This window comes from Strix aluco, chromosome 9 (genome assembly GCF_031877795.1).
Source record: "Strix aluco isolate bStrAlu1 chromosome 9, bStrAlu1.hap1, whole genome shotgun sequence".
Classification (NCBI taxonomy): domain Eukaryota; kingdom Metazoa; phylum Chordata; class Aves; order Strigiformes; family Strigidae; genus Strix; species Strix aluco.
Window position 1 is genome coordinate 1225206 of NC_133939.1, and position 27112 is coordinate 1252317.

At 56.7% G+C, this 27112-nt stretch overlaps 1 pseudogene; it reads left to right on the top strand.

Annotated features, from left to right (window-relative positions):
* LOC141927319 (kinesin-like protein KIF20B) overlaps nucleotides 1-27112 on the top strand; it is a 173313-nt pseudogene that overhangs the window by 133741 nt on the left and 12460 nt on the right.

Genomic DNA, 27112 nt, shown 5'->3' on the forward strand with positions numbered 1-27112 from the left:
CTGAGCCCAGAGCTGGTGGCGCCTGTTTCGAGCGAGGTGTGAACACAGCAACGGTCACTCGCCGAGGAGAGCAGCTGCAGTGCAGGCAAGGCCATACTGGGGGGTTTTCGCGGCAAAAGGGACTGGGAAGTTGCTTTTTTTTGGGGGGGACTTTTGAATCTTTTTGGAGACAGAAAGGCGGCTAGCCGGCTCTAAGGAGACTGGCAAGCCGGTGGGCGGGCAGCTGAGGAGGCGTGGGCTGTGGGCTGAGCCCAGGGCCGGTGGCGCCTGTTTCGAGCAAGGTGTGAACACAGCAACGGTCAGTCGCCGAGGAGAGCAGCTGCAGTGCAGGCAAGGCCGTACTGGGGGGTTTTCGCGGCAAAAGGGACTGGAAAGTAGCTTTTTTTTGGGGGGGACTTTTGAATCTTTTTGGAGACAGAAAGGCGGCTAGCCGGCTCTAAGGAGACTGGCAAGCCGGTGGGCGGGCAGCTGAGGAGGCGTGGGCTGTGGGCTGAGCCCAGGGCCGGTGGCGCCTGTTTCGAGCGAGGTGTGAACACAGCAACGGTCACTCGCCGAGGAGAGCAGCTGCAGTGCAGGCAAGGCCGTACTGGGGGGTTTTCGCGGCAAAAGGGACTGGAAAGTAGCTTTTTTTGGGGGGGCACTTTTGAATCTTTTTGGAGACAGAAAGGCGGCTAGCCGTCTCTAAGGAGACTGGCAAGACGGTGGGCGGGCAGCTGAGGAGGCGTGGGCTGTGGGCTGAGCCCAGGGCCGGTGGCGCCTGTTTCGAGCGAGGTGTGAACACAGCAACGGTCACTCGCCGAGGAGAGCAGCTGCAGTGCAGGCAAGGCCGTACTGGGGGGTTTTCGCGGCAAAAGGGACTGGAAAGTAGCTTTTTTTGGGGGGGGACTTTTGAATCTTTTTGGAGACAGAAAGGCGGCTAGCCGGCTCTAAGGAGACTGGCAAGCCGGTGGGCGGGCAGCTGAGGAGGCGTGGGCTGTGGGCTGAGCCCAGGGCCGGTGGCGCCTGTTTCGAGCGAGGTGTGAACACAGCAACGGTCACTCGCCGAGGAGAGCAGCTGCAGTGCAGGCAAGGCCGTACTGGGGGGTTTTCGCGGCAAAAGGGACTGGAAAGTAGCTTTTTTTTGGGGGGGACTTTTGAATCTTTTTGGAGACAGAAAGGCGGCTAGCCGGCTCTAAGGAGACTGGCAAGCCGGTGGGCGGGCAGCTGAGGAGGCGTGGGCTGTGGGCTGAGCCCAGGGCCGGTGGCGCCTGTTTCGAGCGAGGTGTGAACACAGCAACGGTCACTCGCCTAGGGGAGCAGCTGCAGTGCAGGCAAGGCCGTACTGGGGGGTTTTCGCGGCAAAAGGGACTGAAAGGCCTTTTTTTGGGGGGGCACTTTTGAATCTTTTTGGAGACAGAAAGGCGGCTAGCCAGCTCTAAGGAGACTGGCAAGCCGGTGGGCGGGCAGCTGAGGAGGCGTGGGCTGTGGGCTGAGCCCAGAGCTGGTGGCGCCTGTTTCGAGCGAGGTGTGAACACAGCAACGGTCACTCGCCGAGGAGAGCAGCTGCAGTGCAGGCAAGGCCGTACTGGGGGGTTTTCGCGGCAAAAGGGACTGGGAAGTTGCTTTTTTTTGGGGGGGACTTTTGAATCTTTTTGGAGACAGAAAGGCGGCTAGCCGGCTCTAAGGAGACTGGCAAGCCGGTGGGCGGGCAGCTGAGGAGGCGTGGGCTGTGGGCTGAGCCCAGGGCCGGTGGCGCCTGTTTCGAGCAAGGTGTGAACACAGCAACGGTCACTCGCCGAGGAGAGCAGCTGCAGTGCAGGCAAGGCCGTACTGGGGGGTTTTCGCGGCAAAAGGGACTGGAAAGTAGCTTTTTTTTGGGGGGGACTTTTGAATCTTTTTGGAGACAGAAAGGCGGCTAGCCGGCTCTAAGGAGACTGGCAAGCCGGTGGGCGGGCAGCTGAGGAGGCGTGGGCTGTGGGCTGAGCCCAGGGCCGGTGGCGCCTGCTTCGAGCGAGGTGTGAACACAGCAACGGTCACTCGCCGAGGAGAGCAGCTGCAGTGCAGGCAAGGCCGTACTGGGGGGTTTTCGCGGCAAAAGGGACTGGAAAGTAGCTTTTTTTGGGGGGGCACTTTTGAATCTTTTTGGAGACAGAAAGGCGGCTAGCCGGCTCTAAGGAGACTGGCAAGCCGGTGGGCGGGCAGCTGAGGAGGCGTGGGCTGTGGGCTGAGCCCAGGGCCGGTGGCGCCTGTTTCGAGCGAGGTGTGAACACAGCAACGGTCACTCGCTGAGGAGAGCAGCTGCAGTGCAGGCAAGGCCGTACTGGGGGGTTTTCGCGGCAAAAGGGACTGGAAAGTAGCTTTTTTTGGGGAGGCACTTTTGAATCTTTTTGGAGACAGAAAGGCGGCTAGCCGGCTCTAAGGAGACTGGCAAGCCGGTGGGCGGGCAGCTGAGGAGGCGTGGGCTGTGGGCTGAGCCCAGGGCCGGTGGCGCCTGTTTCGAGCGAGGTGTGAACACAGCAACGGTCACTCGCCTAGGAGAGCAGCTGCAGTGCAGGCAAGGCCGTACTGGGGGGTTTTCGCAGCAAAAGGGACTGGAAAGTAGCTTTTTTGGGGGGGGGACTTTTGAATCTTTTTGGAGACAGAAAGGCGGCTAGCCAGCTCTAAGGAGACTGGCAAGCCCGTGGGCGGGCAGCTGAGGAGGCGTGGGCTGTGGGCTGAGCCCAGGGCCGGTGGCGCCTGTTTCGAGCGAGGTGTGAACACAGCAACGGTCACTCGCCGAGGAGAGCAGCTGCAGTGCAGGCAAGGCCGTACTGGGGGGTTTTCGCGGCAAAAGGGACTGGGAAGTTGCTTTTTTTTGGGGGGGACTTTTGAATCTTTTTGGAGACAGAAAGGCGGCTAGCCGGCTCTAAGGAGACTGGCAAGCCGGTGGGCGGGCAGCTGAGGAGGCGTGGGCTGTGGGCTGAGCCCAGGGCCGGTGGCGCCTGTTTCGAGCGAGGTGTGAACACAGCAACGGTCACTCGCCGAGGAGAGCAGCTGCAGTGCAGGCAAGGCCGTACTGGGGGGTTTTCGCGGCAAAAGGGACTGGAAAGTAGCTTTTTTTTGGGGGGTACTTTTGAATCTTTTCGGAGACAGAAAGGCGGCTAGCCGGCTCTAAGGAGACTGGCAAGCCGGTGGGCGGGCAGCTGAGGAGGCGTGGGCTGTGGGCTGAGCCCAGGGCCGGTGGCGCCTGTTTCGAGCGAGGTGTGAACACAGCAACGGTCACTCGCCGAGGAGAGCAGCTGCAGTGCAGGCAAGGCCGTACTGGGGGGTTTTCGCGGCAAAAGGGACTGGAAAGTAGCTTTTTTTTGGGGGGGACTTTTGAATCTTTTTGGAGACAGAAAGGCGGCTAGCCGGCTCTAAGGAGACTGGCAAGCCGGTGGGCGGGCAGCTGAGGAGGCGTGGGCTGTGGGCTGAGCCCAGGGCCGGTGGCGCCTGTTTCGAGAGAGGTGTGAACACAGCAACGGTCACTCGCCGAGGAGAGCAGCTGCAGTGCAGGCAAGGCCGTACTGGGGGGTTTTCGCGGCAAAAGGGACTGGGAAGTTGCTTTTTTTTGGGGGGGACTTTTGAATCTTTTTGGAGACAGAAAGGCGGCTAGCCGGCTCTAAGGAGACTGGCAAGCCGGTGGGCGGGCAGCTGAGGAGGTGTGGGCTGTGGGCTGAGCCCAGGGCCGGTGGCGCCTGTTTCGAGCGAGGTGTGAACACAGCAACGGTCACTCGCCGAGGAGAGCAGCTGCAGTGCAGGCAAGGCCGTACTGGGGGGTTTTCGCGGCAAAAGGGACTGGAAAGTAGCTTTTTTTGGGGAGGCACTTTTGAATCTTTTTGGAGACAGAAAGGCGGCTAGCCGGCTCTAAGGAGACTGGCAAGCCGGTGGGCGGGCAGCTGAGGAGGCATGGGCTGTGGGCTGAGCCCAGGGCCGGTGGCGCCTGTTTCGAGAGAGGTGTGAACACAGCAACGGTCACTCGCCTAGGAGAGCAGCTGCAGTGCAGGCAAGGCCGTACTGGGGGGTTTTCGCGGCAAAAGGGACTGGAAAGTAGGTTTTTTTGGGGGGGGACTTTTGAATCTTTTTGGAGACAGAAAGGCGGCTAGCCGGCTCTAAGGAGACTGGCAAGCCGGTGGGCGGGCAGCTGAGGAGGCGTGGGCTGTGGGCTGAGCCCAGGGCCGGTGGCGCCTGTTTCGAGCGAGGTGTGAACACAGCAACGGTCACTCGCCGAGGAGAGCAGCTGCAGTGCAGGCAAGGCCGTACTGGGGGGTTTTCGCGGCAAAAGGGACTGGAAAGTAGCTTTTTTTGGGGGGGGACTTTTGAATCTTTTTGGAGACAGAAAGGCGGCTAGCCGGCTCTAAGGAGACTGGCAAGCCGGTGGGCGGGCAGCTGAGGAGGCGTGGGCTGTGGGCTGAGCCCAGGGCCGGTGGCGCCTGTTTCGAGCGAGGTGTGAACACAGCAACGGTCACTCGCCGAGGAGAGCAGCTGCAGTGCAGGCAAGGCCGTACTGGGGGGTTTTCGCGGCAAAAGGGACTGGAAAGTAGCTTTTTTTTGGGGGGGACTTTTGAATCTTTTTGGAGACAGAAAGGCGGCTAGCCGGCTCTAAGGAGACTGGCAAGCCGGTGGGCGGGCAGCTGAGGAGGCGTGGGCTGTGGGCTGAGCCCAGAGCCGGTGGCGCCTGTTTCGAGCGAGGTGTGAACACAGCAACGGTCACTCGCCTAGGAGAGCAGCTGCAGTGCAGGCAAGGCCGTACTGGGGGGTTTTCGCGGCAAAAGGGACTGAAAGGCCTTTTTTTGGGGGGGCACTTTTGAATCTTTTTGGAGACAGAAAGGCGGCTAGCCAGCTCTAAGGAGACTGGCAAGCCCGTGGGCGGGCAGCTGAGGAGGCGTGGGCTGTGGGCTGAGCCCAGAGCTGGTGGCGCCTGTTTCGAGCGAGGTGTGAACACAGCAACGGTCACTCGCCGAGGAGAGCAGCTGCAGTGCAGGCAAGGCCGTACTGGGGGGTTTTCGCGGCAAAAGGGACTGGGAAGTTGCTTTTTTTGGGGGGGGACTTTTGAATCTTTTTGGAGACAGAAAGGCGGCTAGCCGGCTCTAAGGAGACTGGCAAGCCGGTGGGCGGGCAGCTGAGGAGGCGTGGGCTGTGGGCTGAGCCCAGGGCCGGTGGCGCCTGTTTCGAGCGAGGTGTGAACACAGCAACGGTCACTCGCCAAGGAGAGCAGCTGCAGTGCAGGCAAGGCCGTACTGGGGGGTTTTCGTGGCAAAAGGGACTGGAAAGTAGCTTTTTTTTGGGGGGGACTTTTGAATCTTTTTGGAGACAGAAAGGCGGCTAGCTGGCTCTAAGGAGACTGGCAAGCCGGTGGGCGGGCAGCTGAGGAGGCGTGGGCTGTGGGCTGAGCCCAGGGCCGGTGGCGCCTGTTTCGAGCGAGGTGTGAACGCAGCAACGGTCACTCGCCGAGGAGAGCAGCTGCAGTGCAGGCAAGGCCGTACTGGGGGGTTTTCGCGGCAAAAGGGACTGGAAAGTAGCTTTTTTTTGGGGGGACTTTTGAATCTTTTTGGAGACAGAAAGGCGGCTAGCTGGCTCTAAGGAGACTGGCAAGCCGGTGGGCGGGCAGCTGAGGAGGCGTGGGCTGTGGGCTGAGCCCAGGGCCGGTGGCGCCTGTTTCGAGAGAGGTGTGAACACAGCAACGGTCACTCGCCGAGGAGAGCAGCTGCAGTGCAGGCAAGGCCGTACTGGGGGGTTTTCGCGGCAAAAGGGACTGGGAAGTTGCTTTTTTTTGGGGGGGACTTTTGAATCTTTTTGGAGACAGAAAGGCGGCTAGCCGGCTCTAAGGAGACTGGCAAGCCGGTGGGCGGGCAGCTGAGGAGGTGTGGGCTGTGGGCTGAGCCCAGGGCCGGTGGCGCCTGTTTCGAGCGAGGTGTGAACACAGCAACGGTCACTCGCCGAGGAGAGCAGCTGCAGTGCAGGCAAGGCCGTACTGGGGGGTTTTCGCGGCAAAAGGGACTGGAAAGTAGCTTTTTTTGGGGGGGGACTTTTGAATCTTTTTGGAGACAGAAAGGCGGCTATCCGGCTCTAAGGAGACTGGCAAGCCGGTGGGCGGGCAGCTGAGGAGGCGTGGGCTGTGGGCTGAGCCCAGGGCCGGTGGCGCCTGTTTCGAGCGAGGTGTGAACACAGCAACGGTCACTCGCCGAGGAGAGCAGCTGCAGTGCAGGCAAGGCCGTACTGGGGGGTTTTCGTGGCAAAAGGGACTGGAAAGTAGCTTTTTTTTGGGGGGGACTTTTGAATCTTTTTGGAGACAGAAAGGCGGCTAGCCGGCTCTAAGGAGACTGGCAAGCCGGTGGGCGGGCAGCTGAGGAGGCATGGGCTGTGGGCTGAGCCCAGGGCCGGTGGCGCCTGTTTCGAGCGAGGTGTGAACACAGCAACGGTCACTCGCCGAGGAGAGCAGCTGCAGTGCAGGCAAGGCCATACTGGGGGGTTTTCGCGGCAAAAGGGACTGGAAAGTAGCTTTTTTTTGGGGGGGACTTTTGAATCTTTTTGGAGACAGAAAGGCGGCTAGCCGGCTCTAAGGAGACTGGCAAGCCGGTGGGCGGGCAGCTGAGGAGGCGTGGGCTGTGGGCTGAGCCCAGGGCCGGTGGCGCCTGTTTCGAGCGAGGTGTGAACACAGCAACGGTCACTCGCCGAGGAGAGCAGCTGCAGTGCAGGCAAGGCCCTACTGGGGGGTTTTCGCGGCAAAAGGGACTGGAAAGTAGCTTTTTTTTGGGGGGGCACTTTTGAATCTTTTTGGAGACAGAAAGGCGGCTAGCCGGCTCTAAGGAGACTGGCAAGCCGGTGGGCGGGCAGCTGAGGAGGCGTGGGCTGTGGGCTGAGCCCAGGGCCGGTGGCGCCTGTTTCGAGCGAGGTGTGAACACAGCAACGGTCACTCGCCGAGGAGAGCAGCTGCAGTGCAGGCAAGGCCGTACTGGGGGGTTTTCGCGGCAAAAGGGACTGGAAAGTAGCTTTTTTTGGGGGGGGACTTTTGAATCTTTTTGGAGACAGAAAGGCGGCTAGCCGGCTCTAAGGAGACTGGCAAGCCGGTGGGCGGGCAGCTGAGGAGGCGTGGGCTGTGGGCTGAGCCCAGGGCCGGTGGCGCCTGTTTCGAGCGAGGTGTGAACACAGCAACGGTCACTCGCCGAGGAGAGCAGCTGCAGTGCAGGCAAGGCCGTACTGGGGGGTTTTCGCGGCAAAAGGGACTGGAAAGTAGCTTTTTTTGGGGGGGCACTTTTGAATCTTTTTCGAGACAGAAAGGCGGCTAGCCGGCTCTAAGGAGACTGGCAAGCCGGTGGGCGGGCAGCTGAGGAGGCGTGGGCTGTGGGCTGAGCCCAGGGCCGGTGGCGCCTGTTTCGAGCGAGGTGTGAACACAGCAACGGTCACTCGCCAAGGAGAGCAGCTGCAGTGCAGGCAAGGCCGTACTGGGGGGTTTTCATGGCAAAAGGGACTGGAAAGTAGCTTTTTTTTGGGAGGGACTTTTGAATCTTTTTGGAGACAGAAAGGCGGCTAGCCGGCTCTAAGGAGACTGGCAAGCCGGTGGGCGGGCAGCTGAGGAGGCGTGGGCTGTGGGCTGAGCCCAGGGCCGGTGGCACCTGTTTCGAGCGAGGTGTGAACACAGCAACGGTCACTCGCCGAGGAGAGCAGCTGCAGTGCAGGCAAGGCCGTACTGGGGGGTTTTCGCGGCAAAAGGGACTGGAAAGTAGCTTTTTTTTGGGGGGGACTTTTGAATCTTTTTGGAGACAGAAAGGCGGCTAGCCGGCTCTAAGGAGACTGGCAAGCCGGTGGGCGGGCAGCTGAGGAGGCGTGGGCTGTGGGCTGAGCCCAGGGCCGGTGGCGCCTGTTTCGAGCGAGGTGTGAACACAGCAACGGTCACTCGCCAAGGAGAGCAGCTGCAGTGCAGGCAAGGCCGTACTGGGGGGTTTTCGTGGCAAAAGGGACTGGAAAGTAGCTTTTTTTTGGGGGGGACTTTTGAATCTTTTTGGAGACAGAAAGGCGGCTAGCTGGCTCTAAGGAGACTGGCAAGCCGGTGGGCGGGCAGCTGAGGAGGCGTGGGCTGTGGGCTGAGCCCAGGGCCGGTGGCGCCTGTTTCGAGCGAGGTGTGAACACAGCAACGGTCACTCGCCGAGGAGAGCAGCTGCAGTGCAGGCAAGGCCGTACTGGGGGGTTTTCGCGGCAAAAGGGACTGGAAAGTAGCTTTTTTTTGGGGGGGACTTTTGAATCTTTTTGGAGACAGAAAGGCGGCTAGCCGGCTCTAAGGAGACTGGCAAGCCGGTGGGCGGGCAGCTGAGGAGGCGTGGGCTGTGGGCTGAGCCCAGGGCCGGTGGCGCCTGTTTCGAGAGAGGTGTGAACACAGCAACGGTCACTCGCCGAGGAGAGCAGCTGCAGTGCAGGCAAGGCCGTACTGGGGGGTTTTCGCGGCAAAAGGGACTGGGAAGTTGCTTTTTTTTGGGGGGGACTTTTGAATCTTTTTGGAGACAGAAAGGCGGCTAGCCGGCTCTAAGGAGACTGGCAAGCCGGTGGGCGGGCAGCTGAGGAGGTGTGGGCTGTGGGCTGAGCCCAGGGCCGGTGGCGCCTGTTTCGAGCGAGGTGTGAACACAGCAACGGTCACTCGCCGAGGAGAGCAGCTGCAGTGCAGGCAAGGCCGTACTGGGGGGTTTTCGCGGCAAAAGGGACTGGAAAGTAGCTTTTTTTGGGGAGGCACTTTTGAATCTTTTTGGAGACAGAAAGGCGGCTATCCGGCTCTAAGGAGACTGGCAAGCCGGTGGGCGGGCAGCTGAGGAGGCGTGGGCTGTGGGCTGAGCCCAGGGCCGGTGGCGCCTGTTTCGAGCGAGGTGTGAACACAGCAACGGTCACTCGCCAAGGAGAGCAGCTGCAGTGCAGGCAAGGCCGTACTGGGGGGTTTTCGTGGCAAAAGGGACTGGAAAGTAGCTTTTTTTTGGGGGGGACTTTTGAATCTTTTTGGAGACAGAAAGGCGGCTAGCCGGCTCTAAGGAGACTGGCAAGCCGGTGGGCGGGCAGCTGAGGAGGCGTGGGCTGTGGGCTGAGCCCAGGGCCGGTGGCGCCTGTTTCGAGCGAGGTGTGAACACAGCAACGGTCACTCGCCGAGGAGAGCAGCTGCAGTGCAGGCAAGGCCATACTGGGGGGTTTTCGCGGCAAAAGGGACTGGAAAGTAGCTTTTTTTTGGGGGGGACTTTTGAATCTTTTTGGAGACAGAAAGGCGGCTAGCCGGCTCTAAGGAGACTGGCAAGCCGGTGGGCGGGCAGCTGAGGAGGCGTGGGCTGTGGGCTGAGCCCAGGGCCGGTGGCGCCTGTTTCGAGCGAGGTGTGAACACAGCAACGGTCACTCGCCGAGGAGAGCAGCTGCAGTGCAGGCAAGGCCCTACTGGGGGGTTTTCGCGGCAAAAGGGACTGGAAAGTAGCTTTTTTTTGGGGGGGCACTTTTGAATCTTTTTGGAGACAGAAAGGCGGCTAGCCGGCTCTAAGGAGACTGGCAAGCCGGTGGGCGGGCAGCTGAGGAGGCGTGGGCTGTGGGCTGAGCCCAGGGCCGGTGGCGCCTGTTTCGAGCGAGGTGTGAACACAGCAACGGTCACTCGCCGAGGAGAGCAGCTGCAGTGCAGGCAAGGCCGTACTGGGGGGTTTTCGCGGCAAAAGGGACTGGAAAGTCGCTTTTTTTGGGGGGGCACTTTTGAATCTTTTTGGAGACAGAAAGGCGGCTAGCCGGCTCTAAGGAGACTGGCAAGCCGGTGGGCGGGCAGCTGAGGAGGCGTGGGCTGTGGGCTGAGCCCAGGGCCGGTGGCGCCTGTTTCGAGCGAGGTGTGAACACAGCAACGGTCACTCGCCGAGGAGAGCAGCTGCAGTGCAGGCAAGGCCGTACTGGGGGGTTTTCGCGGCAAAAGGGACTGGAAAGTAGCTTTTTTTGGGGGGGACTTTTGAATCTTTTTGGAGACAGAAAGGCGGCTAGCCGGCTCTAAGGAGACTGGCAAGCCGGTGGGCGGGCAGCTGAGGAGGCGTGGGCTGTGGGCTGAGCCCAGGGCCGGTGGCGCCTGTTTCGAGCGAGGTGTGAACACAGCAACGGTCACTCGCCGAGGAGAGCAGCTGCAGTGCAGGCAAGGCCGTACTGGGGGGTTTTCGCGGCAAAAGGGACTGGAAAGTAGCTTTTTTTGGGGGGGCACTTTTGAATCTTTTTCGAGACAGAAAGGCGGCTAGCCGGCTCTAAGGAGACTGGCAAGCCGGTGGGCGGGCAGCTGAGGAGGCGTGGGCTGTGGGCTGAGCCCAGGGCCGGTGGCGCCTGTTTCGAGCGAGGTGTGAACACAGCAACGGTCACTCGCCGAGGAGAGCAGCTGCAGTGCAGGCAAGGCCGTACTGGGGGGTTTTCATGGCAAAAGGGACTGGAAAGTAGCTTTTTTTTGGGAGGGACTTTTGAATCTTTTTGGAGACAGAAAGGCGGCTAGCCGGCTCTAAGGAGACTGGCAAGCCGGTGGGCGGGCAGCTGAGGAGGCGTGGGCTGTGGGCTGAGCCCAGGGCCGGTGGCACCTGTTTCGAGCGAGGTGTGAACACAGCAACGGTCACTCGCCGAGGAGAGCAGCTGCAGTGCAGGCAAGGCCGTACTGGGGGGTTTTCGCGGCAAAAGGGACTGGAAAGTAGCTTTTTTTTGGGGGGGACTTTTGAATCTTTTTGGAGACAGAAAGGCGGCTAGCCGGCTCTAAGGAGACTGGCAAGCCGGTGGGCGGGCAGCTGAGGAGGCGTGGGCTGTGGGCTGAGCCCAGGGCCGGTGGCGCCTGTTTCGAGCGAGGTGTGAACACAGCAACGGTCACTCGCCGAGGAGAGCAGCTGCAGTGCAGGCAAGGCCGTACTGGGGGGTTTTCGCGGCAAAAGGGACTGGAAAGTAGCTTTTTTTGGGGAGGCACTTTTGAATCTTTTTGGAGACAGAAAGGCGGCTATCCGGCTCTAAGGAGACTGGCAAGCCGGTGGGCGGGCAGCTGAGGAGGCGTGGGCTGTGGGCTGAGCCCAGGGCCGGTGGCGCCTGTTTCGAGCGAGGTGTGAACACAGCAACGGTCACTCGCCAAGGAGAGCAGCTGCAGTGCAGGCAAGGCCGTACTGGGGGGTTTTCGTGGCAAAAGGGACTGGAAAGTAGCTTTTTTTTGGGGGGGACTTTTGAATCTTTTTGGAGACAGAAAGGCGGCTAGCCGGCTCTAAGGAGACTGGCAAGCCGGTGGGCGGGCAGCTGAGGAGGCGTGGGCTGTGGGCTGAGCCCAGGGCCGGTGGCGCCTGTTTCGAGCGAGGTGTGAACACAGCAACGGTCACTCGCCGAGGAGAGCAGCTGCAGTGCAGGCAAGGCCATACTGGGGGGTTTTCGCGGCAAAAGGGACTGGAAAGTAGCTTTTTTTTGGGGGGGACTTTTGAATCTTTTTGGAGACAGAAAGGCGGCTAGCCGGCTCTAAGGAGACTGGCAAGCCGGTGGGCGGGCAGCTGAGGAGGCGTGGGCTGTGGGCTGAGCCCAGGGCCGGTGGCGCCTGTTTCGAGCGAGGTGTGAACACAGCAACGGTCACTCGCCGAGGAGAGCAGCTGCAGTGCAGGCAAGGCCCTACTGGGGGGTTTTCGCGGCAAAAGGGACTGGAAAGTAGCTTTTTTTTGGGGGGGCACTTTTGAATCTTTTTGGAGACAGAAAGGCGGCTAGCCGGCTCTAAGGAGACTGGCAAGCCGGTGGGCGGGCAGCTGAGGAGGCGTGGGCTGTGGGCTGAGCCCAGGGCCGGTGGCGCCTGTTTCGAGCGAGGTGTGAACACAGCAACGGTCACTCGCCGAGGAGAGCAGCTGCAGTGCAGGCAAGGCCGTACTGGGGGGTTTTCGCGGCAAAAGGGACTGGAAAGTCGCTTTTTTTGGGGGGGCACTTTTGAATCTTTTTGGAGACAGAAAGGCGGCTAGCCGGCTCTAAGGAGACTGGCAAGCCGGTGGGCGGGCAGCTGAGGAGGCGTGGGCTGTGGGCTGAGCCCAGGGCCGGTGGCGCCTGTTTCGAGCGAGGTGTGAACACAGCAACGGTCACTCGCCGAGGAGAGCAGCTGCAGTGCAGGCAAGGCCGTACTGGGGGGTTTTCGCGGCAAAAGGGACTGGAAAGTAGCTTTTTTTGGGGGGGACTTTTGAATCTTTTTGGAGACAGAAAGGCGGCTAGCCGGCTCTAAGGAGACTGGCAAGCCGGTGGGCGGGCAGCTGAGGAGGCGTGGGCTGTGGGCTGAGCCCAGGGCCGGTGGCGCCTGTTTCGAGCGAGGTGTGAACACAGCAACGGTCACTCGCCGAGGAGAGCAGCTGCAGTGCAGGCAAGGCCGTACTGGGGGGTTTTCGCGGCAAAAGGGACTGGAAAGTAGCTTTTTTTGGGGGGGCACTTTTGAATCTTTTTCGAGACAGAAAGGCGGCTAGCCGGCTCTAAGGAGACTGGCAAGCCGGTGGGCGGGCAGCTGAGGAGGCGTGGGCTGTGGGCTGAGCCCAGGGCCGGTGGCGCCTGTTTCGAGCGAGGTGTGAACACAGCAACGGTCACTCGCCGAGGAGAGCAGCTGCAGTGCAGGCAAGGCCGTACTGGGGGGTTTTCATGGCAAAAGGGACTGGAAAGTAGCTTTTTTTTGGGAGGGACTTTTGAATCTTTTTGGAGACAGAAAGGCGGCTAGCCGGCTCTAAGGAGACTGGCAAGCCGGTGGGCGGGCAGCTGAGGAGGCGTGGGCTGTGGGCTGAGCCCAGGGCCGGTGGCACCTGTTTCGAGCGAGGTGTGAACACAGCAACGGTCACTCGCCGAGGAGAGCAGCTGCAGTGCAGGCAAGGCCGTACTGGGGGGTTTTCGCGGCAAAAGGGACTGGAAAGTAGCTTTTTTTGGGGGGGACTTTTGAATCTTTTTGGAGACAGAAAGGCGGCTAGCCGGCTCTAAGGAGACTGGCAAGCCGGTGGGCGGGCAGCTGAGGAGGCGTGGGCTGTGGGCTGAGCCCAGGGCCGGTGGCGCCTGTTTCGAGCGAGATGTGAACACAGCAACGGTCACTCGCCGAGGAGAGCAGCTGCAGTGCAGGCAAGGCCGTACTGGGGGGTTTTCGCGGCAAAAGGGACTGGAAAGTAGCTTTTTTTGGGGGGGGACTTTTGAATCTTTTTGGAGACAGAAAGGCGGCTAGCCGGCTCTAAGGAGACTGGCAAGCCGGTGGGCGGGCAGCTGAGGAGGCGTGGGCTGTGGGCTGAGCCCAGGGCCGGTGGCGCCTGTTTCGAGCGAGGTGTGAACACAGCAACGGTCACTCGCCGAGGAGAGCAGCTGCAGTGCAGGCAAGGCCGTACTGGGGGGTTTTCGCGGCAAAAGGGACTGGAAAGTAGCTTTTTTTTGGGGGGGACTTTTGAATCTTTTTGGAGACAGAAAGGCGGCTAGCCGGCTCTAAGGAGACTGGCAAGCCGGTGGGCGGGCAGCTGAGGAGGCGTGGGCTGTGGGCTGAGCCCAGGGCCGGTGGCGCCTGTTTCGAGCGAGGTGTGAACACAGCAACGGTCACTCGCCAAGGAGAGCAGCTGCAGTGCAGGCAAGGCCGTACTGGGGGGTTTTCGTGGCAAAAGGGACTGGAAAGTAGCTTTTTTTGGGGGGGCACTTTTGAATCTTTTTGGAGACAGAAAGGCGGCTAGCCGGCTCTAAGGAGACTGGCAAGCTGGTGGGCGGGCAGCTGAGGAGGCGTGGGCTGTGGGCTGAGCCCAGGGCCGGTGGCGCCTGTTTCGAGCGAGGTGTGAACACAGCAACGGTCACTCGCCGAGGAGAGCAGCTGCAGTGCAGGCAAGGCCGTACTGGGGGGTTTTTGCGGCAAAAGGGACTGGAAATTAGCTTTTTTTTGGGGGGGACTTTTGAATATTTTTGGAGACAGAAAGGCGGCTAGCCGGCTCTAAGGAGACTGGCAAGCCGGTGGGCGGGCAGCTGAGGAGGCGTGGGCTGTGGGCTGAGCCCAGGGCCGGTGGCGCCTGTTTCGAGCGAGGTGTGAACACAGCAACGGTCACTCGCCGAGGAGAGCAGCTGCAGTGCAGGCAAGGCCGTACTGGGGGGTTTTCGCGGCAAAAGGGACTGGAAAGTAGCTTTTTTTTGGGGGGGACTTTTGAATCTTTTTGGAGACAGAAAGGCGGCTAGCCGGCTCTAAGGAGACTGGCAAGCCGGTGGGCGGGCAGCTGAGGAGGCGTGGGCTGTGGGCTGAGCCCAGGGCCGGTAGCGCCTGTTTCGAGCGAGGTGTGAACACAGCAACGGTCACTCGCCGAGGAGAGCAGCTGCAGTGCAGGCAAGGCCGTACTGGGGGGTTTTCGCGGCAAAAGGGACTGGAAAGTCACTTTTTTTGGGGGGGGACTTTTGAATCTTTTTGGAGACAGAAAGGCGGCTAGCCGGCTCTAAGGAGACTGGCAAGCCGGTGGGCGGGCAGCTGAGGAGGCGTGGGCTGTGGGCTGAGCCCAGGGCCGGTGGCGCCTGTTTCGAGCGAGGTGTGAACACAGCAACGGTCACTCGCCGAGGAGAGCAGCTGCAGTGCAGGCAAGGCCGTACTGGGGGGTTTTCGCGGCAAAAGGGACTGGAAAGTAGCTTTTTTTGGGGGGGCACTTTTGAATCTTTTTGGAGACAGAAAGGCGGCTAGCCGGCTCTAAGGAGACTGGCAAGCCGGTGGGCGGCCAGCTGAGGAGGCGTGGGCTGTGGGCTGAGCCCAGGGCCGGTGGCGCCTGTTTCGAGCGAGGTGTGAACACAGCAACGGTCACTCGCCGAGGAGAGCAGCTGCAGTGCAGGCAAGGCCGTACTGGGGGGTTTTCGCGGCAAAAGGGACTGGAAAGTAGCTTTTTTTGGGGGGGCACTTTTGAATCTTTTTGGAGACAGAAAGGCGGCTAGCCGGCTCTAAGGAGACTGGCAAGCCGGTGGGCGGGCAGCTGAGGAGGCGTGGGCTGTGGGCTGAGCCCAGGGCCGGTGGCGCCTGTTTCGAGCGAGGTGTGAACACAGCAACGGTCACTCGCCAAGGAGAGCAGCTGCAGTGCAGGCAAGGCCGTACTGGGGGGTTTTCGTGGCAAAAGGGACTGGAAAGTAGCTTTTTTTTGGGGGGGACTTTTGAATCTTTTTGGAGACAGAAAGGCGGCTAGCCGGCTCTAAGGAGACTGGCAAGCCGGTGGGCGGGCAGCTGAGGAGGCGTGGGCTGTGGGCTGAGCCCAGGGCCGGTGGCGCCTGTTTCGAGCGAGGTGTGAACACAGCAACGGTCACTCGCCGAGGAGAGCAGCTGCAGTGCAGGCAAGGCCGTACTGGGGGGTTTTCGCGGCAAAAGGGACTGGAAAGTAGCTTTTTTGGGGGGGACTTTTGAATCTTTTTGGAGACAGAAAGGCGGCTAGCCGGCTCTAAGGAGACTGGCAAGCCGGTGGGCGGGCAGCTGAGGAGGCGTGGGCTGTGGGCTGAGCCCAGGGCCGGTGGCGCCTGTTTCGAGCGAGGTGTGAACACAGCAACGGTCACTCGCCGAGGAGAGCAGCTGCAGTGCAGGCAAGGCCGTACTGGGGGGTTTTCGCGGCAAAAGGGACTGGAAAGTAGCTTTTTTTGGGGGGGGACTTTTGAATCTTTTTGGAGACAGGCGGCTAGCCGGCTCTAAGGAGACTGGCAAGCCGGTGGGCGGGCAGCTGAGGAGGCGTGGGCTGTGGGCTGAGCCCAGGGCCGGTGGCGCCTGTTTCGAGCGAGGTGTGAACACAGCAACGGTCACTCGCCGAGGAGAGCAGCTGCAGTGCAGGCAAGGCCGTACTGGGGGGTTTTCGCGGCAAAAGGGACTGGAAAGTCGCTTTTTTTGGGGGGGCACTTTTGAATCTTTTTGGAGACAGAAAGGCGGCTAGCCGGCTCTAAGGAGACTGGCAAGCCGGTGGGCGGGCAGCTGAGGAGGCGTGGGCTGTGGGCTGAGCCCAGGGCCGGTGGCGCCTGTTTCGAGCGAGGTGTGAACACAGCAACGGTCACTCGCCGAGGAGAGCAGCTGCAGTGCAGGCAAGGCCGTACTGGGGGGTTTTCGCGGCAAAAGGGACTGGAAAGTAGCTTTTTTTGGGGGGGCACTTTTGAATCTTTTTGGAGACAGAAAGGCGGCTAGCCGGCTCTAAGGAGACTGGCAAGCCGGTGGGCGGGCAGCTGAGGAGGCGTGGGCTGTGGGCTGAGCCCAGGGCCGGTGGCGCCTGTTTCGAGCGAGGTGTGAACACAGCAACGGTCACTCGCCGAGGAGAGCAGCTGCAGTGCAGGCAAGGCCGTACTGGGGGGTTTTCGTGGCAAAAGGGACTGGAAAGTAGCTTTTTTTTGGGGGGGACTTTTGAATCTTTTTGGAGACAGAAAGGCGGCTAGCCGGCTCTAAGGAGACTGGCAAGCCGGTGGGCGGGCAGCTGAGGAGGCGTGGGCTGTGGGCTGAGCCCAGGGCCGGTGGCGCCTGTTTCGAGCGAGGTGTGAACACAGCAACGGTCACTCGCCGAGGAGAGCAGCTGCAGTGCAGGCAAGGCCGTACTGGGGGGTTTTCGCGGCAAAAGGGACTGGAAAGTAGCTTTTTTTGGGGGGGCACTTTTGAATCTTTTTGGAGACAGAAAGGCGGCTAGCCGGCTCTAAGGAGACTGGCAAGCCGGTGGGCGGGCAGCTGAGGAGGCGTGGGCTGTGGGCTGAGCCCAGGGCCGGTGGCGCCTGTTTCGAGCGAGGTGTGAACACAGCAACGGTCACTCGCCGAGGAGAGCAGCTGCAGTGCAGGCAAGGCCGTACTGGGGGGTTTTCGCGGCAAAAGGGACTGGAAAGTAGCTTTTTTTGGGGGGGACTTTTGAATCTTTTTGGAGACAGAAAGGCGGCTAGCCGGCTCTAAGGAGACTGGCAAGCCGGTGGGCGGGCAGCTGAGGAGGCGTGGGCTGTGGGCTGAGCCCAGGGCCGGTGGCGCCTGTTTCGAGCGAGGTGTGAACACAGCAACGGTCACTCGCCGAGGAGAGCAGCTGCAGTGCAGGCAAGGCCGTACTGGGGGGTTTTCGCGGCAAAAGGGACTGGAAAGTAGCTTTTTTTTGGGAGGGACTTTTGAATCTTTTTGGAGACAGAAAGGCGGCTAGCCGGCTCTAAGGAGACTGGCAAGCCGGTGGGCGGGCAGCTGAGGAGGCGTGGGCTGTGGGCTGAGCCCAGGGCCGGTGGCGCCTGTTTCGAGCGAGGTGTGAACACAGCAACGGTCACTCGCCGAGGAGAGCAGCTGCAGTGCAGGCAAGGCCGTACTGGGGGGTTTTCGCGGCAAAAGGGACTGGAAAGTAGCTTTTTTTTGGGGGGGACTTTTGAATCTTTTTGGAGACAGAAAGGCGGCTAGCCGGCTCTAAGGAGACTGGCAAGCCGGTGGGCGGGCAGCTGAGGAGGCGTGGGCTGTGGGCTGAGCCCAGGGCCGGTGGCGCCTGTTTCGAGCGAGGTGTGAACACAGCAACGGTCACTCGCCGAGGAGAGCAGCTGCAGTGCAGGCAAGGCCGTACTGGGGGGTTTTCGCGGCAAAAGGGACTGGAAAGTCACTTTTTTGGGGGGGGGACTTTTGAATCTTTTTGGAGACAGAAAGGCGGCTAGCCGGCTCTAAGGAGACTGGCAAGCCGGTGGGCGGGCAGCTGAGGAGGCGTGGGCTGTGGGCTGAGCCCAGGGCCGGTGGCGCCTGTTTCGAGCGAGGTGTGAACACAGCAACGGTCACTCGCCGAGGAGAGCAGCTGCAGTGCAGGCAAGGCCGTACTGGGGGGTTTTTGTGGCAAAAGGGACTGGATAGTAGCTTTTTTTTGGGGGGGACTTTTGAATCTTTTTGGAGACAGAAAGGCGGCTAGCCGGCTCTAAGGAGACTGGCAAGCCGGTGGGCGGGCAGCTGAGGAGGCGTGGGCTGTGGGCTGAGCCCAGGGCCGGTGGCACCTGTTTCGAGCGAGGTGTGAACACAGCAACGGTCACTCGCCGAGGAGAGCAGCTGCAGTGCAGGCAAGGCCGTACTGGGGGGTTTTCGCGGCAAAAGGGACTGGAAAGTAGCTTTTTTTTGGGGGGGACTTTTGAATCTTTTTGGAGACAGAAAGGCGGCTAGCCGGCTCTAATGAGACTGGCAAGCCGGTGGGCGGGCAGCTGAGGAGGCGTGGGCTGTGGGCTGAGCCCAGGGCCGGTGGCGCCTGTTTCGAGCGAGGTGTGAACACAGCAACGGTCACTCGCCGAGGAGAGCAGCTGCAGTGCAGGCAAGGCCGTACTGGGGGGTTTTCGCGGCAAAAGGGACTGGAAAGTAGCTTTTTTTTGGGGGGGACTTTTGAATCTTTTTGGAGACAGAAAGGCGGCTAGCCGGCTCTAAGGAGACTGGCAAGCCGGTGGGCGGGCAGCTGAGGAGGCGTGGGCTGTGGGCTGAGCCCAGGGCCTGTGGCACCTGTTTCGAGCGAGGTGTGAACACAGCAACGGTCACTCGCCGAGGAGAGCAGCTGCAGTGCAGGCAAGGCCGTACTGGGGGGTTTTCGCGGCAAAAGGGACTGGAAAGTAGCTTTTTTTTGGGGGGGACTTTTGAATCTTTTTGGAGACAGAAAGGCGGCTAGCCGGCTCTAAGGAGACTGGCAAGCCGGTGGGCGGGCAGCTGAGGAGGCGTGGGCTGTGGGCTGAGCCCAGGGCCGGTGGCGCCTGTTTCGAGCGAGGTGTGAACACAGCAACGGTCACTCGCCGAGGAGAGCAGCTGCAGTGCAGGCAAGGCCGTACTGGGGGGTTTTCGCGGCAAAAGGGACTGGAAAGTAGCTTTTTTTTGGGGGGGACTTTTGAATCTTTTTGGAGACAGAAAGGCGGCTAGCCGGCTCTAAGGAGACTGGCAAGCCGGTGGGCGGGCAGCTGAGGAGGCGTGGGCTGTGGGCTGAGCCCAGGGCCGGTGGCGCCTGTTTCGAGCGAGGTGTGAACACAGCAACGGTCACTCGCCGAGGAGAGCAGCTGCAGTGCAGGCAAGGCCGTACTGGGGGGTTTTCGCGGCAAAAGGGACTGGAAAGTAGCTTTTTTTGGGGGGGCACTTTTGAATCTTTTTGGAGACAGAAAGGCGGCTAGCCGGCTCTAAGGAGACTGGCAAGCCGGTGGGCGGGCAGCTGAGGAGGCGTGGGCTGTGGGCTGAGCCCAGGGCCGGTGGCGCCTGTTTCGAGCGAGGTGTGAACACAGCAACGGTCACTCGCCGAGGAGAGCAGCTCACACCCACCCCTCGGTAACGAGCTGGGAGGGCTTCCTAGTTAGTGTGTGCGGAACCAGCACTACCCACCATTAATTCGGAGATAAGAACCCTGTGGGAGGGCAGCGACCTGGTCGCTGCCCACCGAGCTCAGGGTGATCAGACAGTACCTGTAAACCACTGGTTAATAGTACTTGTCAACCACCGGTAGCCTGAGCCATGGTCTCCACTCGACTCAAAAGCACCACCAGCAAGAACATGGCGACCCAGGCTGAGCAACCACGCAAACATGCAGGAGTCCAGGTCCCAGGCTGCAGGGAGTGCCTGAGTCTGTCAGTGCTGTTGGAGGGCCGCAGTGACAGCGCCTGTGTGCGCTGCGACCAGCTGGATGAGCTGCTCAGCCTGGTGGCAGAACTCAAAGAAGACGTCGAGAGATTAAGAAGTATTAGGGAATGTGAAAGGGAAATTGATTGGTGGAGTTCCACCTTGGCACCCATAAATCAACAGGAGCAAATAGAGGCTCCAGGCAAGGCAGGTGATCCCTCACCCTCATGCTACCAGGCAGAAGGAGGGGACTTAAGAGATGAGGGAGACTGGAAACAGGTCCCTGCTCAGGGAGGCAAGAAAATTCTCTCCCAACCTCCCTCACCCTCCATGGTGCCTCTTCACAATAGATTCGGAGTCCTGGAACTTTTGAATGAAGACATGGAGGAAGAGATTGAGACAAACAATGAGGAAGACCAAGGTCCACCAAGGCCAGGTCACTCTAGAAAATGTATTAAAACCAGCTCTGAAAGGAACCCCAGAAGAGTCATTGTAGTGGGGGAATCCATTCTGAAGGGTGTCGAAGGCCCCATATGCAGACCAGACCCACATCATAGGGAAGTCTGCTGCCTCCCTGGGGCCCGCATCAAGGACCTCACAAGAAGACTCCCTGCTCTAGTTAAACCCAAGGACTATTACCCTCTTCTGGTTTTTCAGGTAGGTAGTGATGACATTACCAGGAGAAGTATTAAATAAATGAAGAGAGGTTTCAGGACCTTGGGAAAACTGATCAAGGGGTCGGGGGCACAGGTTGTGTTCTCCTCCATCCCTCCAGTTGGGGGGATGGATGAGGATGAACACCGAAGAACACAACAGATGAATTCGTGGCTTCAAGACTGGTGTCACCGTCAGGGCTTTGGTTTTTTCGATCATGGGTTGGTATACAGGGCACCAGACCTCTGGGCCTTAGATGGGATACATTTGTCCCAGAAGGGGAAGAGGATCTTGGGGCAGGAGTTAGCTGAGCTCATTGACAGAACTTTAAACTAGATTTGAAGGGGGAAGGGGGCAAAACACCAGCCCATCTGAAGTGCAGGTATACCAATGCACACAACATGGGTAACAAACAGGAGGAGCTTGAAGCCGTGATGAAACAGGAAAATTATGATGTTGTGGCTATCACAGAAACATGGTGGGATGTCTCCCATGACTGGAGTGTGCCAGTTGATGGCTACAAGCTCTTTAGAAGGGATAGACAAGGTAGGAGAGGCGGTGGGGTAGCACTGTATGTTAGGGACTGTTACGATTGCCTTCAATACAAGTGCAGTGAAGACAGGGTGGAATGTTTTTGTGTTAGAATCAGGGGGAAGGCCAACAGGGCAGATGTTGTAGTAGGAGTCTACTATAGGCCACCCACCCAGGACAGAGAGGTGGATGAAATATTCTATAGGTGTTTAGGAGAAATCTCATGGTCGCTTGCCCTTGTTCTTCTGGGAGACTTCAACTTCCCAGACATCTGCTGGAAATACAACACAGCAGAGCAGGACCAGTCCCGAAGATTCCTGGAATGTGTAGGGGACAACTTCCTAACACAGCTGGTAAGAGAACCAACCAGAGAAGGTGCCCTGCTAGATCTCCTCCTTGTGAACAGAGATGGACTGGTGGATGATGTGGCGGTTGGAGGACGACTAGGGCACAGCGATCATGAAATAATAAGAGTTCTCTATTCTTAGAGAGGCCAGGAAAGGGCTAAGCAGGACTGACATCCTGGACTTCCAAAGAGCTGACTTTGTCTTGTTTAGGCAACAGCTTGACAGGATCCCTTGGGAGATGGTCCTGAAGGGTATAGGGGTCCAGGAAGGCTGGGCGCTCCTTAAGAAGGAAGTGTTAATGGCTCAGGAGCAGGCAGTCCCCAGGTGCTCTAAGAGGAGCAGGCGGCAGAGAAGACCACCCTGGCTGAACAGGGAGCTTAGGCTGCAACTCAAGGAGAAAAGGAGAGTTTACAGCCTTTGGAGGAAGGGGCTAGCCACTCACAGTGATTACAAAGAGGCTGTGAGGCTATGCAGGGCAGAAATCAGGAGGTCCAAAGCCCAGCTGGAAATTAATCTGGCTTCAGCAATCAAGGATAACAAGAAATGGTTCTATAAGTATGTCAATAGCAAAAGAAAGACCAGGGAGAGTCTCCATCCCCTGCTAGATGCTGAAGGAAACTTGGTAACAAGTGATGAGGGGAAGGCTGAGGTACTTAATGCCTTCTTTGCCTCAGTCTTTAATAGCAAGACTAGTTGCATTGAGGAAATCCAGCCCCCTCAGCCAGATGATAGAGACTGGGAGAACGACCCCCTCGCAATCCAGGAGAGAGTCAGTGACCTGCTACACCACATAGACACACACAAGTCTATGGGACCAGATGGAATACACCCAAGGGTGCTGAAGGAGCTGGCTGGGGTGCTCGCCAAGCCGCTTTCCATCATTTACCAGCAGTCCTGGCTGACCGGGGAAGTCCCGACAGATTGGAAACTGGCCAATGTGATGCCCATCTATAAGAAGGGTCGGAAGGATGATCCAGGAAATTACAGGCATGTCAGCTTGACGTCGATGCCCGGGAAGCTGATGGAGCAGCTCATCCAGAGTACCATCTTACAACACATGCGGGACAACCAGGGGATCAGGCCCAGTCAGCATGGGTTTATGAAAGGCAGGTCCTGCTTGACAAACCTGATCTCCTTCTACGACCAAGTGACCTACTTATTGGATGAGGGAAAGTCTGTGGATGTAGTTTACCTTGACTTTAGCAAGGCCTTTGACACCGTTTCCCACAGCATTCTTCTGGCGAAACTGGCTGCTCAAGGCTTGGATGGGCACACGCTTTGCTGGGTAAAAAACTGGCTGGATGGCCGGGCCCAGAGAGTTGTGGTGAACGGAGTTAAATCCGGTTGGAGGCCAGTCACGAGTGGTGTCCCCCAGGGCTCGGTTTTGGGGCCACTCCTGTTCAACATCTTTATTGATGATCTAGACGAGGGCATCGAGTGCACCCTCATTAAGTTTGCAGACAACACCAAGCTGGGTGGGAGTGTTGATCTGCTCGAGGGTAGGGAGGCTCTGCAGAGAGATCTGGACAGGCTGGAGCGATGGGCTGAGGCCAACTGTATGAAGTTCAATAAGGCCAAATGCCGGGTGCTGCACTTGGGCCATAACAACCCCCAGCAGCGCTACAGGCTTGGGGAGGAGTGGCTGGAGAGCTGCCAGTCAGAGAGGGACCTGGGGGTGTTGATTGACAGCCGGCTGAACATGAGCCAGCAGTGTGCCCAGGTGGCCAAGAAGCCCAATGGCATCCTGGCCTGTATCAGAAATAGCGTGGCCAGCAGGGACAGGGAAGGGATCTTACCCCTGTACTTGGCACTGGTGAGGCCGCACCTCGATCGATTACTGTGTTCAGTTTTGGGCCCCTCACTACAAAAAGGACATTGAATTACTCGAGCGTGTCCAGAGAAGGGCAACGAAGCTGGTGCAGGGTCTGGAGCACAGGTCGTATGAGGAGCGGCTGAGGGAACTGGGGTTGTTTAGTCTGGAGAAGAGGAGGCTGAGGGGGGACCTCATCGCCCTCTACAACTACCTGAAAGGAGGTTGCAGAGAGCTGGGGATGAGTCTCTTTAACCAAGTAACAAGTGATAGGACAAGAGGGAATGGCCTCAAGTTGCTCCAGGGAAGGTTTAGACTAGATGTCAGGAAGTATTTCTTTACAGAACGGGTTATTAGGCAGTGGAATGGATTGCCCAGGGAGGTGGTGGAATCCCCATCCCTGGAGGTGTTTAAGAGTAGGGTCGACATAGCGCTGAGAGATATGGTGTAGATGGGAACTGGCAGTGCTAGGTTAATGGTTGGACTAGATGATCTTCAAGGTCCTTTCCAACCTAGTTGATTCTGTGATTCTGTGAAAAATCCATAATTCCCATAAAATATCCAGCCTGACAAGACACTTGCTATATTTGGAAGAAATTCCCTGCGATCTGGGTGAATTTTTCTTCTGTAGGCATTCCATGCTCTCACCTAGGAGCAAGTCTAGCTGCCCCATATACTACTGCTATCTTAATGTGGAATATTGCTCATCTGAGGTATATAGGTTGAGCACCAAAGAGGTCGTCTTAATGTCCTTAGAAGCTTTAGTGGGAAGGTGGAGGTTAGGCAGAATGAGCAGGAGTAAGTGCAGTGATAGAACCCTGGCGGAGTTGGAAGACAAAAGTATTGGGGATGAGTGCTGCAGCCTTAATGGAAGCCATGGAAAACTTCTGCTGACAGTTAGATATGTTCAAAGGACAAGCGATCCAGGCCTTTAGAATGTGGGCTCATCTAAGCAGGTTAAATACAACACTAAAAGGAGCAGACTGTGAGGGTGATAGAACTGCTCAAGAAACAGAGTTTGTGGGATGGCATTCATGTAATGCAACTAGAAACTCAGAGTATAGGAAATACAGAAATCTGTTGGTGCGTGAGGTGACAACCCTCTTGTAGGTTGTCAAGCTACTGAAACTTGGTGTTCCTGCAGTCAAAAGAAGGGTTAGACTCTAAAGTGCCTCCTCTGTACTCTAGCTGGAAACTGGTCTGAGCAGTGACTCTGAGCAGAGGATAGACTGGGGGAGTGCTGTGCTCAGAGACCTCTAGGGAAGTGCAACAGGTCTGTCTTGGAAGTGCCAGTAGAGGATTAAAAAATACTGAAGACTTTATTCTTTGTTTTCTGGGTACGTTTTAGCTATGGACACATCTGTTCTTGTCCAAGATCAGTCGTTTGGCCAGAAATCAGCAACAACATCATCACTACTTAGTCACACTATAATGCTAAAATGCCTGTTGTAGGAAAACTCCATAATGTGTCTAAATATAGACTAAGCAGTAAGAATTGCAGATTTGGCTTTCTCTCCTCCTCCTGTCAATGCACAGCAAGTATTACCTGCTTTTAGCAATACAGACTGTTCCTCTGTATTCTATGCACAAGAAAATGCTGAAAACTGTTCCTTAAGCAAATTCAGTCACTTCTAGGGAAGACGAGGAGGGAACGGAGGACTAGAAACTGTTTTATGGAAGTTTCATTAATATTGCCCCAAAAATGAGCATCTGGAAAACAAGAGCCAAATTCTGTGGAGCTTAAGCCTGTTTAAGACAACTTCAACAATTCTTGTAATAAAATGGATGTTCTTTACAAATTTCTGCTCTGTGCAAACTTATAAATTGCTGTGTTAGTACCAAAGAGATCTTTTGATCTACTCATAAATGTTCCTGTTTATGAATAAGCTAATAAAACAACTGGAAGAGCTTTTGTCAGGTGGAAGAGTAAAGTGGTGTTGTAGTGTTTGAGGAATGAGAAGAATCTCACTTCTGGGAAACCATTTCTTTATAAAAATACTAATGGTAATTCTAGATGCTGCTGAGTCTCACAGAAGAGTTGAAGAACAAACTTACTGCTGAGAAGAAGAATAAGTTACTGTTGGAACTAAAAATTCGTGAAGAGGTGATGCAGGAATTTGCCCAATATTTTGCTGAGCTGGAAATATATTTTAAGTAAGTTAGCTTTAAGTGGTTTTTAAAGTTAATGATTAAAAACAATGAAATTCAATTCACTTATTTCTTAAATCTGTCTCTTGGCTATAAGAGACCACACTCTTCTGCTAGACTTACTGCCTCTGGTAATAGATCAGTTTCTGTTTGGACTATGAGTTCAGGAAAAATACTGTGTAGGAAAGGCCTTGATTTGGGGGGGGGGGGGGTGGAGGGGGGTGCGTGTAATCTGTCAGCAGTGTTCCTGTAGAGCTCTCCCTAACAGAAGAGCTTTGATAGGATGTCGATAGAAAGAGTGACACTTGCAAATTCTTTGGTTACTGCAGCCTTAGTGCTACTTCAGATGGGTATTCTGGCTCAAGAAGCTTAGAAAAAATGCTCGTAGTTAAGTGTCAGCCATAATCTGTGTATATATGTCTCCCCCTCATTCTTCAGGAGTGTGTGTGCAGGAAATACACTTCTGCTTTGGTGTAGGAACACCATTTTGTGTATTGTTCTATTATTGCCAAAATAAAGAAAAAAACATCTTTGTTTATAGACAGCTGTACTAATAACTTCTTAGCAGCTCCTGCTAGCTAGCTTTTATCTGACTTATTTTCCCTACTCTAGTGAGTGCCTTTCTTACGAACGAGAACGGCTTGAAGAAGATGCTGACACGCGCCTGGAAATCTTCAAGGAACTTGTAGATGGTTATCTTGAAGACATGGATGAAGAAAATAAACTAAAGGATCAGCCTTGCAGCGAACAAGCTGGACCTCTGGTATTTTTATCCCCCTGATAACATCCCTTTCACTAACCACCTGTTGTGGAGATGGTACGTCTCAAGAATTAGAAGAATGGTTTCAAGGAATGGCATGCTGTGTGACTGTGTCCTCAGCAAGATATATTTATCATGTTCAATAGGAGTAGTTGCTGTGCCTCAGATACGCATTTAGGAATCTTTGGGGTTTTCTGCATTTCTGCAACACAAAGTGAAAATTACTGTATACAAAGAAACTGGGGGAAAAGCTGCAATTTTGCTATAAACTGTTGCATTAAGTGCCTATTTAAGGTATTTGAAGCTGAATTCTTAGGCCCCGTATATGGACTGTACTGGAGTGATCCCAGAGACTTTTTTCCTCTTAAGGCTATTGTAGCTGCAACTGAAGCAATGACAATTGTATATACACTTGGGCATAACTAAACTCTTAGGTTGAGGCTGGTTCTTGTGAGTTTGGAACCTTTTGTTTTTAAAAAACAAGGAGGAAAGATATAAAGTCAATGGTTTAAGTACAACTTAGTTTGATAAGTTGCCACAAACTCATTTGACCTCACAAACTTTTACTGATATTTGAAAATTTCAGATGTATTCCTTCTAAAGCTGTTTGCTTGCTGTGTTCATTCAGTGTTCTCATCGGGTAAAAATGCTAGCTTTTATACTAAATTTGGAGGGGATGTTTTTGTGGTGATATAAAAGGGAGTGTGATGGTGGGCCGTTAAATGCTTTAAAAATAAAGTAGCTGTTACTTGATGCTGGAGACTTCTGTGTGAAGGTTGACAGAAACTGGCAATCAAATTGCCTGTGAACCCACAAGATGGCTTTGAAGTGAGAATTAACTGTACGTAGATGTTTGAGGACATAATGGTCTTCCAAATTTTCAGTAGAAATAATGGGTATTGTGTAATTATTTGCTATTTCTAAATGGATATAAATTATCTTTCAGAGTGAAGAATATGGCATAGGGACAGGCACCTACATTGATCTTGAGGGCGTTACTGATTCTCTGCAGAATGATGTCGTTGATATCAAAAAGCAGGCAGAAGAAACACACAGACACATGGTGTCTCTAGAGGACCCTCAGGAAGCTACAGGTTGGCTTGAAAAACAGCTGGGCAAAACTACCACTGCACTAACTCAGACCAAAGAAAAACTGACAAAGAAAACCAATGAACTAATCAAAATTGAAGAGCAGCTGACACAGAAACCAAAGGTGAGCTGGGTGTGTGTGTGATGTGACAGAAAAAAAGAAATGACTACTGTAAAATAGTAGTTGAGCATTGTAAAATCCAGTTGAGCAGGATTTTGGAACCAAATCTTATGCATAGAGGTGATAATCAATTGTTTGGTGTATGTTCAGGTTGAACAATCCCACAGGCCTTGAT